Source organism: Salmo salar, unplaced genomic scaffold (genome assembly GCF_965601325.2).
Source record: "Salmo salar unplaced genomic scaffold, fSalSal1 ptg000335l, whole genome shotgun sequence".
In the NCBI taxonomy this organism is placed as follows: domain Eukaryota; kingdom Metazoa; phylum Chordata; class Actinopteri; order Salmoniformes; family Salmonidae; genus Salmo; species Salmo salar.
In genome coordinates this window covers 560,143-571,833 of record NW_027675353.1, presented here as the reverse complement: position 1 = coordinate 571,833, position 11,691 = coordinate 560,143, and the positions used below count along the sequence as shown (strand labels likewise).

General features: G+C 40.2%; 1 protein-coding gene across 1 annotated transcript in view; it reads right to left on the bottom strand.

Annotated features, from left to right (window-relative positions):
• Nucleotides 1-11,691, bottom strand: part of LOC145875774 (uncharacterized) — a 100,732-nt gene that overhangs the window by 18,426 nt on the left and 70,615 nt on the right. The window lies entirely within an intron of this gene.

The window sequence follows — 11,691 nt, the reverse complement described above, 5'->3', positions numbered from 1 at the left end:
AGCCCGTCTGGCTCGTTAGCACGTCTAGCTCGTTAGCACGTCTAGCTCGTTAGCCCGTCTAGCTCGTTAGCACGTCTAGCTCGTTAGCCCGTCTAGCTCGTTAGCACGTAGGACGCACTGATTGGTGTCACCTCGTTAGTCAGTATGTGTTACACCTGTGCTGGCTTGTCCATCTCGTTAGTGGGAAGGTGTTTCACCTGAGCTGGTCCAGGTTCTATTTAAGAGTGTCTGGCCCAGTGCTCCAGTTGTCTTGATACATGTGGAGAGTCAACACCTTTAGTTGCTCCACCTTTTTGGTTTACTTCCTGTCTTTAAGTTTGGTGTGGGTTTTTCTTTTGTTTTCCTCTTCTTGGGCAGATTTAGTGGGTCTCATGGTGGGTGTCTTTTAGGTCCCAGTTGTTGTTACTAGTCAACTTCCAGTGGACACCCCCGTAGTGTCTTTCAGATCCCCTCCTAAAATCAAGTTATATTTTGGGTTGGATATTGCATCCAATTAATATTTTAATCAATGGCATTTCCTTACAATGCTCATTAGTCTTTCAGTTGTTATTATTGTTTTTTATCCTCATATTTGTGTACTAAATATTTCTGATTATTTTCATAGTTTTTTCCTATGAAGCCATTGTGTTGCATCCATGTCTGACATGTGCTGTATAAATAAAGCTTGATTTGATTTGAACATATTGTAAAACAAATTAACCCGATGACTGACCAATCAACAAACTATTGGTCCACCTTAGTATGAAAAACTGTATCAATCCCACTTTTCCAGCCTGCTGAAGGCGTGGTGGAGTGGTAAACACCACCCCCGGCTCTACCAGGGGCTTGAGGTGGTCTCCCACAGCTCTGCTTATGTCATGTTCTGTGGCCTTGCTGTTCCATTTATTGACTGCAACACAGAAATAAACACATTTAGTCATATTATATAAAACACTCAGGGCCGGTTTCACAGACAAGGCTTAAGCTTAGTCCCAGACTAAAATGCTTGTTTGAGCTGTCTTAACTCAAAGCGACTTGCACAGACTTATCTTAAAATAGTCGTAGATTTAGACTTTTCTGGACAAATCAAAGGCGATTGCAAGAGGGAGGATTAGAGCTACTCCAGGACTAAATGGAAGATTAAATGAATCTTTCAAAGAGGCAGGTTTAACTTCTACTTAGTGCTGTTTGTGAGGGAGCCTGGATGATGTGGAATGTCTAAAGGAAGACCAGCATGCACTACAGAGGCCAGACCAGTACTTGTGGATAGGAGGAATCCATTACATTACCTTGAGACCGCTTTCTTATGTACAAAGAAAATGCATTGGAGATAATATCTCTCCTTGAGCCTAGACTTTCCTCTCTGTCTCAAAGAGGAAGGCCTTTACCCAATTCTCTCCAAGTTCTGATCACTGTGAGATTTTTGGCATCTGGAATCTTTCATTGTGAAACTGGTGATTTGTGTCGGTGCCAGTGAAGCAACTGTGTGTTTAATAGTTCACAAAGTCTGCAGGAGGAGTCTTTACATCTAGTTTCCTGATGCTGCTGGCCAAGCCAACTATAAAGTCTGCAGGAGGAGTCTTTACATCTAGTTTCCTGATGCTGCTGGCCAAGCCAACTATAAAGTCTGCAGGAGGAGTCTTTACATCTAGTTTCCTGATGCTGCTGGCCAAGCCAACTATAAAGTCTGCAGGAGGAGTCTTTACATCTAGTTTCCTGATGCTGCTGGCCAAGCCAACTATAAAGTCTGCAGGAGGAGTCTTTACATCTAGTTTCCTGATGCTGCTGGTCAAGCCAACTATAAAGTCTGCAGGAGGAGTCTTTACATCTAGTTTCCTGATGCTGCTGGTCAAGCCAACTATAAAGTCTGCAGGAGGAGTCTTTACATCTAGTTTCCTGATGCTGTTGGCCAAGCCAACTATAAAGTCTGCAGGAGGAGTCTTTACATCTAGTTTCCTGATGCTGCTGGCCAAGCCAACTATAAAGTCTGCAGGAGGAGTCTTTACATCTAGTTTCCTGATGCTGCTGGTCAAGCCAACTATAAAGTCTGCAGGAGGAGTCTTTACATCTAGTTTCCTGATGCTGCTGGCCAAGCCAACTATAAAGTCTGCAGGAGGAGTCTTTACATCTAGTTTCCTGATGCTGCTGGTCAAGCCAACTATAAAGTCTGCAGGAGGAGTCTTTACATCTAGTTTCCTGATGCTGCTGGTCAAGCCAACTATAAAGTCTGCAGGAGGAGTCTTTACATCTAGTTTCCTGATGCTGCTGGTCAAGCCAACTATAAAGTCTGCAGGAGGAGTCTTTACATCTAGTTTCCTGATGCTGCTGGTCAAGCCAACTATAAAGTCTGCAGGAGGAGTCTTTACATCTAGTTTCCTGATGCTGCTGGCCAAGCCAACTATAAAGTGCAATATGAATATCTGAATGTGGGCAGCTCCCAGGAGTGATTGGCTGGTTAGATGGATGTCATGTTCCCATCAAGTGTCCATCAACTCCTGATGCTGCGGGGTACCGTAACCATAACAACTGGTTTTCCATCAACTCCTGATGCTGAGGGGTACCGTAACCATAACAACTGGTTTACCATCAACTCCTGATGCTGAGGGGTACCGTAACCATAACAACTGGTTTACCATCAACTCCTGATGCTGAGGAGTACCGTAACCATAACAACTGGTTTTCCATCAACTCCTGATGCTGCGGAGTACCGTAACCATAACAACTGGTTTTACATCAACTCCTGATGCTGAGGAGTACCGTAACCATAACAACTGGTTTACCATCAACTCCTGATGCGGAGGAGTACCGTAACCATAACAACTGGTTCTCCATCAACTCCTGATGCTGAGGAGTACCGTAACCATAACAACTGGTCAACCATCAATGTTCAGGGTGGATGCTAATCCTCATTTAGAGTTCTCACACATTGTTGCCTGTTGGAAAGGTGCAACTCACCATTGAAGGATTTCCCTCAACTCTTCATTGGTCTCAGTTTCAGAGAGGACAACATAGTGGACTACTAGAGTAACTTTTTATTCACTCCAGACATAAATCCCACAACAGCTGAGCAGCAAAGATACAACAGACCTCATATCCACACGAGAGGGATGGTCCAGCGTGTGTTTGGCGTATGGAAAAATAGATTCCAGTGTTTTCGCAATACACTTGGTTTCAAGCCAAGAAGTTGCTGCAAGGTGATCATTGCTACAGCTGTGCTGCACAACTACCTGAAGCAGCATGGCTGTCCTGATCCTCCCATGATCAGCATCAAGCAGATGTACCCATGACTGTCCTGATCCTCCCATGATCAGCATCAAGCAGATGTACCCATGGCTGTCCTGATCCTCCCATGATCAGCATCAAGCAGATGTTCCCATGACTGTCCTGATCCTCCCATGATCAGCATCAAGCAGATGTACCCATGACTGTCCTGATCCTCCCATGATCAGCATCAAGCAGATGTACCCATGACTGTCCTGATCCTCCCATGATCAGCATCAAGCAGATGTTCCCATGACTGTCCTGATCTTCCCATGATCAGCATCAAGCAGATGTTCCCATGACTGTCCTGATCCTCCCATGATCAGCATCAAGCAGATGTACCCATGGCTGTCCTGATCCTCCCATGATCAGCATCAAGCAGATGTTCCCATGACTGTCCTGATCTTCCCATGATCAGCATCAAGCAGATGTTCCCATGACTGTCCTGATCCTCCCATGATCAGCATCAAGCAGATGTACCCATGACTGTCCTGATCCTCCCATGATCAGCATCAAGCAGATGTACCCATGACTGTCCTGATCCTCCCATGATCAGCATCAAGCAGATGTACCCATGACTGTCCTGATCCTCCCATGATCAGCATCAAGCAGATGTTCCCATGACTGAGGCAGATGTGATTGAGGCAGATGTGTCCATGACTGAGGCAGGCAATGACCAACGAGGACTTGCACAGTTGCACAGGGAGATGCTTCACATTGCAGCACTTCAACTAGATGAGATGCATTTAAATATGGAATGTATTCATTATGGATTATTTTTGCTTTGATAATGTTTGTTCTGTACACAATTCAAATAGTGTGGAGCAAAATGAAATGAGTGACTAAACCAAGGCTGGTTTAAAATGTAGTTTGTGGTGTTTAAAATACTCTCATGAATATCCAATTGACAAAACATGTATTGTTTTACATATCATATTGTTCACCATGGCTGGTCATCACTATTGTCTCATTACTGTCTCTTTATTGGATCATACCTCTCTCTTCCAACTTCATATCCAATTCAACCTGGACAATTCTCATCTCATGTTCTTCCTTCAGATATTTCATTTTATGCTCATGGAATTCTTTGGTTAACGTTTCATGCCTGGTCATCTACTTTGTTCTCTGCTGAAAGGTGGTGGCAGCATCTTCTCTCAGGGATGTTATAGCAGATGTGGAGGGAACACACTCACTGTGTACTGGCTCTTCCAACCTGTTCACATTACACCCTCACTGTGTACTGGCTCTTCCAACCTGTTCACATTCCACCCTCACTGTGTACTGGCTCTTCCAACCTGTTCACATTACACCCTCACTGTGTACTGGCTCTTCCAACCTGTTCACATTACACCCTCACTGTGTACTGGCTCTTCCAACCTGTTGGTCATCATCTGGTATACCATCTAGAGGTTGGTCATCATCCGGTATACCATCCAGAGGTTGGTCATCATCTGGTATACCATCCAGAGGTTGCTGCTGCTCTATTATTCCAGACAGGAAGTCACTCAATTCATCAGTGTTGTCTTGTTTTGGTGGTCCACCACCAGTAGTAAATCTCTCTCTTCTGATCTCTGCTTTCTCTCTTTTTAACGTCAGTTTAAGGTTCTTCCACAAAGTCTATAGAAGGCAGATATAATTTTATAATAGAAATCATGTCACAAAAATATGAATATGAGAAATGTGAAATCCTGATAATAATGCAGATATCTCACCTCTAGTTGTTGTTTCTTCCTGTAATCCTGATAATAATGCAGATATCTCACCTCTAGTTGTTGTAATCCTGATAATAATGCAGATATCTCACCTCTAGTTGTTGTTTCTTCCTGTAATCCTGATAATAATGCAGATATCTCACCTCTAGTTGTTGTTTCTTCCTGTAATCCTGATAATAATGCAGATATCTCACCTCTAGTTGTTGTTTCTTCCTGTAATCCTGATAATAATGCAGATATCTCACCTCTAGTTGTTGTTTCTTCCTGTAATCCTGATAATAATGCAGATATCTCACCTCTAGTTGTTGTAATCCTGATAATAATGCAGATATCTCACCTCTAGTTGTTGTTTCTTCCTGTAATCCTGATAATAATGCAGATATCTCACCTCTAGTTGTTGTTTCTTCTTGTAATCCTGATAATAATGCAGATATCTCACCTCTAGTTGTTGTTTCTTCTTGTAATCCTGATAATAATGCAGATATCTCACCTCTAGTTGTTGTTTCTTCTTGTAATCCTGATAATAATGCAGATATCTCACCTCTAGTTGTTGTTTCTTCCTGTAATCCTGATAATAATGCAGATATCTCACCTCTAGTTGTTGTTTCTTCCTGTAATCCTGATAATAATGCAGATATCTCACCTCTAGTTGTTGTTTCTTCCTGTAATCCTGATAATAATGCAGATATCTCACCTCTAGTTGTTGTTTCTTCCTGTAATCCTGATAATAATGCAGATATCTCACCTCTAGTTGTTGTTTCTTCCTGTAATCCTGATAATAATGCAGATATCTCACCTCTAGTTGTTGTTTCTTCCTGTAATCCTGATAATAATGCAGATATCTCACCTCTAGTTGTTGTTTCTTCCTGTAATCCTGATAATAATGCAGATATCTCACCTCTAGTTGTTGTTTCTTCCTGTAATCCTGATAATAATGCAGATATCTCACCTCTAGTTGTTGTTTCTTCCTGTAATCCTGATAATAATGCAGATATCTCACCTCTAGTTGTTGTTTCTTCTTGTAATCCTGATAATAATGCAGATATCTCACCTGAAGTTGTTTCTTCCTGTAATCCTGATAATAATGCAGATATCTCACCTCTAGTTGTTGTTTCTTCCTGTAATCCTGATAATAATGCAGATATCTCACCTCTAGTTGTTGTAATCCTGATAATAATGCAGATATCTCACCTCTAGTTGTTGTACTCTTCTTGTAATCCTGATAATAATGCAGATATCTCACCTCTAGTTGTTGTTTCTTCCTGTAATCCTGATAATAATGCAGATATCTCACCTCTAGTTGTTGTTTCTTCCTGTAATCCTGATAATAATGCAGATATCTCACCTCTAGTTGTTGTTTCTTCCTGTAATCCTGATAATAATGCAGATATCTCACCTCTAGTTGTTGTTTCTTCTTGTAATCCTGATAATAATGCAGATATCTCACCTGAAGTTGTTTCTTCCTGTAATCCTGATAATAATGCAGATATCTCACCTCTAGTTGTTTCTTCTTGTAATCCTGATAATAATGCAGATATCTCACCTCTAGTTGTTGTTTCTTCCTGTAATCCTGATAATAATGCAGATATCTCACCTCTAGTTGTTGTTTCTTCCTGTAATCCTGATAATAATGCAGATATCTCACCTCTAGTTGTTGTAATCCTGATAATAATGCAGATATCTCACCTCTAGTTGTTGTACTCTTCTTGTAATCCTGATAATAATGCAGATATCTCACCTCTAGTTGTTGTTTCTTCCTGTAATCCTGATAATAATGCAGATATCTCACCTCTAGTTGTTGTTTCATCTTGTAATCCTGATAATAATGCAGATATCTCACCTCTAGTTGTTGTTTCTTCCTGTAATCCTGATAATAATGCAGATATCTCACCTCTAGCTGTTGTTTCTTCCTGTAATCCTGATAATAATGCAGATATCTCACCTCTAGTTGTTGTTTCTTCCTGTAATCCTGATAATAATGCAGATATCTCACCTCTAGTTGTTGTTTCTTCCTGTAATCCTGATAATAATGCAGATATCTCACCTCTAGTTGTTGTTTCTTCCTGTAATCCTGATAATAATGCAGATATCTCACCTCTAGCTGTTGTTTCTTCCTGTAATCCTGATAATAATGCAGATATCTCACCTCTAGCTGTTGTTTCTTCCTGTAATCCTGATAATAATGCAGATATCTCACCTCTAGTTGTTGTTTCTTCCTGTAATCCTGATAATAATGCAGATATCTCACCTCTAGTTGTTGTTTCTTCCTGTAATCCTGATAATAATGCAGATATCTCACCTCTAGTTGTTGTTTCTTCCTGTAATCCTGATAATAATGCAGATATCTCACCTCTAGTTGTTGTTTCTTCCTGTAATCCTGATAATAATGCAGATATCTCACCTCTAGTTGTTGTTTCTTCCTGTAATCCTGATAATAATGCAGATATCTCACCTCTAGTTGTTGTACTCTTCTTGTGGTCACATTTCCATTGAATTCACAGCAAATTGCAGCCCAACCCTCTTGTTCTACTGCTCAGTAGCAGCAGTGTGGTTTTTACCTTCAATAACTGGATGGTTTGACAACATTTGTTTTGGAGCGTTTTTTCATACACACTAAAGTGTTTTTGAACAAATTATTTTTGCCTCTGCCATTGTTTCGTCTCCAGATTCACACCAGTATTGGTGTTTTCTATTCCGGGTTTTAATGAGCACCACTAGACCAACAGCATGTGTTCATACTGAACCTAATCAGGATTAACCCAGGTGTTCATACTGAACCTAATCAGGATTAACCCAGGTGTTCATACTGCACCTAATCAGGATTAACCCAGGTGCTCAGACTGAACCTAATCAGGATTAACCCAGGTGTTCTCATTTAGGCTTACTTACCTTACTCCAGTCTCCGACTAACTAAGCCAAATTTATGCCACGTTCAGGAAAGCTACTTAAATGTCCTAGTTTAACAAGTCCTGGCTGAATCTAAGCCCTGCAGGGTCTGAATGAAACCTAATGTCCAGTGGGATTGGTCTGTTTGATCCAATTGTTTGTTTCAGTTTACAGTTGTTGAATCCTTTGACATATTGTTGATTGCAAAACTTTTCAGTTTCAACAAATGCATTGGGTTGGTTGAAAAGTGGTACTGTTTTGACATAGTGGAAGATATACTGAATTGATACTGTTTTTCATACTAAGATGGACTAAAATATGTGCTCATTGGTTATGCAAGAGGGCCGCAGGTAGCCTAGTGGTTAGAGCTGACAAGGTAAAAATATGTTGTTCTGCCCCTGAACAAGGCAGTTAACCCACTGTTCCCTGGTAGGCAATCATTGTAAATAAGAATTTGTTCTTAACTGACTTGCCTAGTTAAATAAAGGTTAAATAAAATAAAAATACAAATTAAGTCTGTTGATTGGTCAGTCATTGGGTTCCTTTGTTTTGCAATATGTTCAAATCAAGATTTATTTATACAGCACATTTCAGACATGGATGCAACGCAATGGCTTCACAGGAAAAAACAATGAAAATAAACAGAAATATTTACTACACAACAAACAGAAGATTAACAACTGAAAGACTAATGAGCACCCTAAGGAAAATCCATTGATTAAAATATTAACAATTGGATGCAACATCCAACCTTAACGAGATGGACAAGCCAGCACAGGTGTAACACATACTGACTAACGAGGTGACACCAATCAGTGCGTCCTACGTGCTAACGAGCTAGACGTGCTAACGGGCTAGACGTGCTAACGAGCCCTACGTGCTAACAAACTATACGTGCTAGCATCCAACCTCAAAACATAAATGGAAAAACCAAAGCCTGTGCAACACCTTCCCCCTTATGACAACAAATATATCCTATATTTTTGTTGGACAAGTTTGCTTACCATCAACAGAAAACAACTTCTATTTCACATTATAATCAACTACAATGACTTGGTCTTCTACAATATACACATGGTGTCTACTGACTGTCAACAATTAAAAACAAGAAGAAAAAAAACATATTTCTAAATAATAATATACAATCATATAATTTCTATAGAATCCTAAAACTCACTTGCTTCTAGAACTCTCGTCTTCCTAAAACTCACTCGCTTCTAGAACTCTCGTCTTCCTAAAACTCACTAGCTTCTAGAACTCTCGTCTTCCTAAAACCCACTAGCTTCTAGAACTCTCGTCTTCCTAAAACTCACTAGCTTCTAGAACTCTCGTCTTCCTAAAACTCACTCGCTTCTAGAACTCTCGTCTTTCTAAAACTCACTAGCTTCTAGAACTCTCGTCTTCCTAAAACCCACTAGCTTCTAGAACTCTCGTCTTCCTAAAACTCACTAGCTTCTAGAACTCTCGTCTTCCTAAAACTAACTAGCTTCTAGAACTCTCCTCTTCCTAAAACTCACTAGCTTCTAGAACTCTCGTCTTCCTAAAACTCACTCGCTTCTAGAACTCTCGTCTTCCTAAAACACAATAGCTTCTAGAACTCTCGTCGCCTTGGAACGAGCCCAAACAAAACTCACCTCCAATATGGAAAAACGTGCAGTCAAAATAAATTGTGTACCATGGCAACACAATGGCTAAACGCAAAACACAAAACTTTTTGACTGCCAACCCTTGAGACAATCAGCAACCAAGTTGTCCTTAACTCCTGCAATATCTGTAGTAACTTTCCACCTCACTGCGGAGCTTCTCTCTCTTCTCAGGGTTCACTAGATAGGCATGTTGTTGGATCGGGGCCCAGTCCCCAATGTCATGCTCTAGTACATTTGGGTTGGCACATCTGAGAATGAAATCACATGAGAGAACACACTTAGGAGAAAGGCCTTTCCAATGCTCTCAGTGTGGAAAGAGATTTACCCGGTCAGGGAATCTGAATATGCATTTGAGAACACACACAGGGGAGAAGCCTTTCCACTGCTCCCTGTGTGGGAACAGTTTTACCTATTTAGTGACACTGAAAAAGCATGAGTTGACACACACAGGAGAGAAGCCTTTCCAATGCTCCCAATGTGGAAAGAGTTTTACCCAGTTAGTGAACCTGAAAAGGCATGAAGGAACACACACAGGATAGAAGCCTTTCCAATGTTCTCATTGTGGAAAGACATTTTCCCAGTCAGAGGACCTGCAATCACATGAGAGAATAGAGAGGCTGTGTTTTGACATACAGTACCAGTCAAAGGTTTGGACACACCTACTCATTCAAGGATTTTCTTTATTTTTACTGGCAGAGCTTGAGAGGATCTGCTGTGAAGAATAGGAGAAACTCCCCAAATACAGGAGTGCCACACTTGTAGCGTCACACACAAGAAGACTTGAGGCTGTAATCGCTGCCAAATGTACTTCAACAAAGTACTGAGTAAAGGGTCTGAATACTTATGTAAATGTCATATTTTTTTGTGTGTGTAGATTGATGAGGGAAAAAGCTGGTTGAGAGAATGCCAAGAGTGTGCAAAGCTGTCAACAAGGCAAAGCGTGGCTACTTTGAAGAATCTCAAATATAAAATATATTTTGATTTGTTTAACACTTTTTTGGTGACTGCATGATTCCATATGTGTTGTTTCATAGTTTTGATGTCTTCACTGTTGTTCTACAGTGTGGAGAATAGTAAAAATAAAGAAAAACCCTTGACTAGGGTTTGAATGAGTGGGTGTGTCCACACTTTTGACTGGTACTGTATACAGTTGAAGTCAGAAGTTTACATACACTTAGGTTGTAGTCATTAAACCTCATTTTTCAACCACTCCACAAATTTCTTAACAAACTATAGTTTTGGAAAGTCGGTTAGGACATCTACTTTGTGCATGACACAAGTAATTTTTCCAACAATTGTTTACAGATTATTTCACTTATGATTCACTGTATCACAGTTCCAGTGAGTCAGAAGTTTACATACACTAAGTTGACTGTGCCTTTAAACAGCTTGGAAAATGTCAGAAAATGATGTCATGGCTTTAGAAGCATCTGATAGACTAATTGACATCATTTGAGTCAATTGGAGGTGTACCTGTGGATGTATTTCAAGGTCTACCTTCAAACTCAGTGCCTCTAAGCTTGACATCATGAGAAAATCAAAGAAATCAGCCAAGACCTCAGAAGAAAAATATACATTTGTTGTTTTTTCTTCTCAAGACATGATTTTAATTATGAGGTTTGATTGATTGTATTAACCCTTAGATGTTCATTGTAGGATTTGGATATTGGTATTTCAAAATGTAAATACTTTTTTCCAGATGAATAAAATGCATTTCTTGATTTTATCCTTGTGCATTTCTTGATTTTAACCATGAAAACTCTTGAATTTAGTTGCATTTCATTGAGTTAATTTGTGTAGCAGAAATCAAGGTGAAAATGTAATGACTTTGCAACATTTATATCTGAGTAAAAGTGTAAATGAATATTTGTTTAACTGTGTTAGTCACTAGTGAACGTTCATTATACATCTACATCTATTTATTGTTTTTGTAGGAGCAGCATAGACCCAGCTGCTTATTGTTACACCATGTAGGAGCAGTATAGACCCAGCTGCTTATTGTTACACCATGTAGGAGCAGTATAGACCCAGCTGCTTATTGTTACACCATGTAGGAGCAGTATAGACCCAGCTGCTTATTGTTACACCATGTAGGAGCAGTATAGACCCAGCTGCTTATTGTTACACCATGTAGGAGCAGCATAGACCCAGCTGCTTATTATTACACCATGTAGGAGCAGCATAGACCCAGCTGCTTATTGTTACAC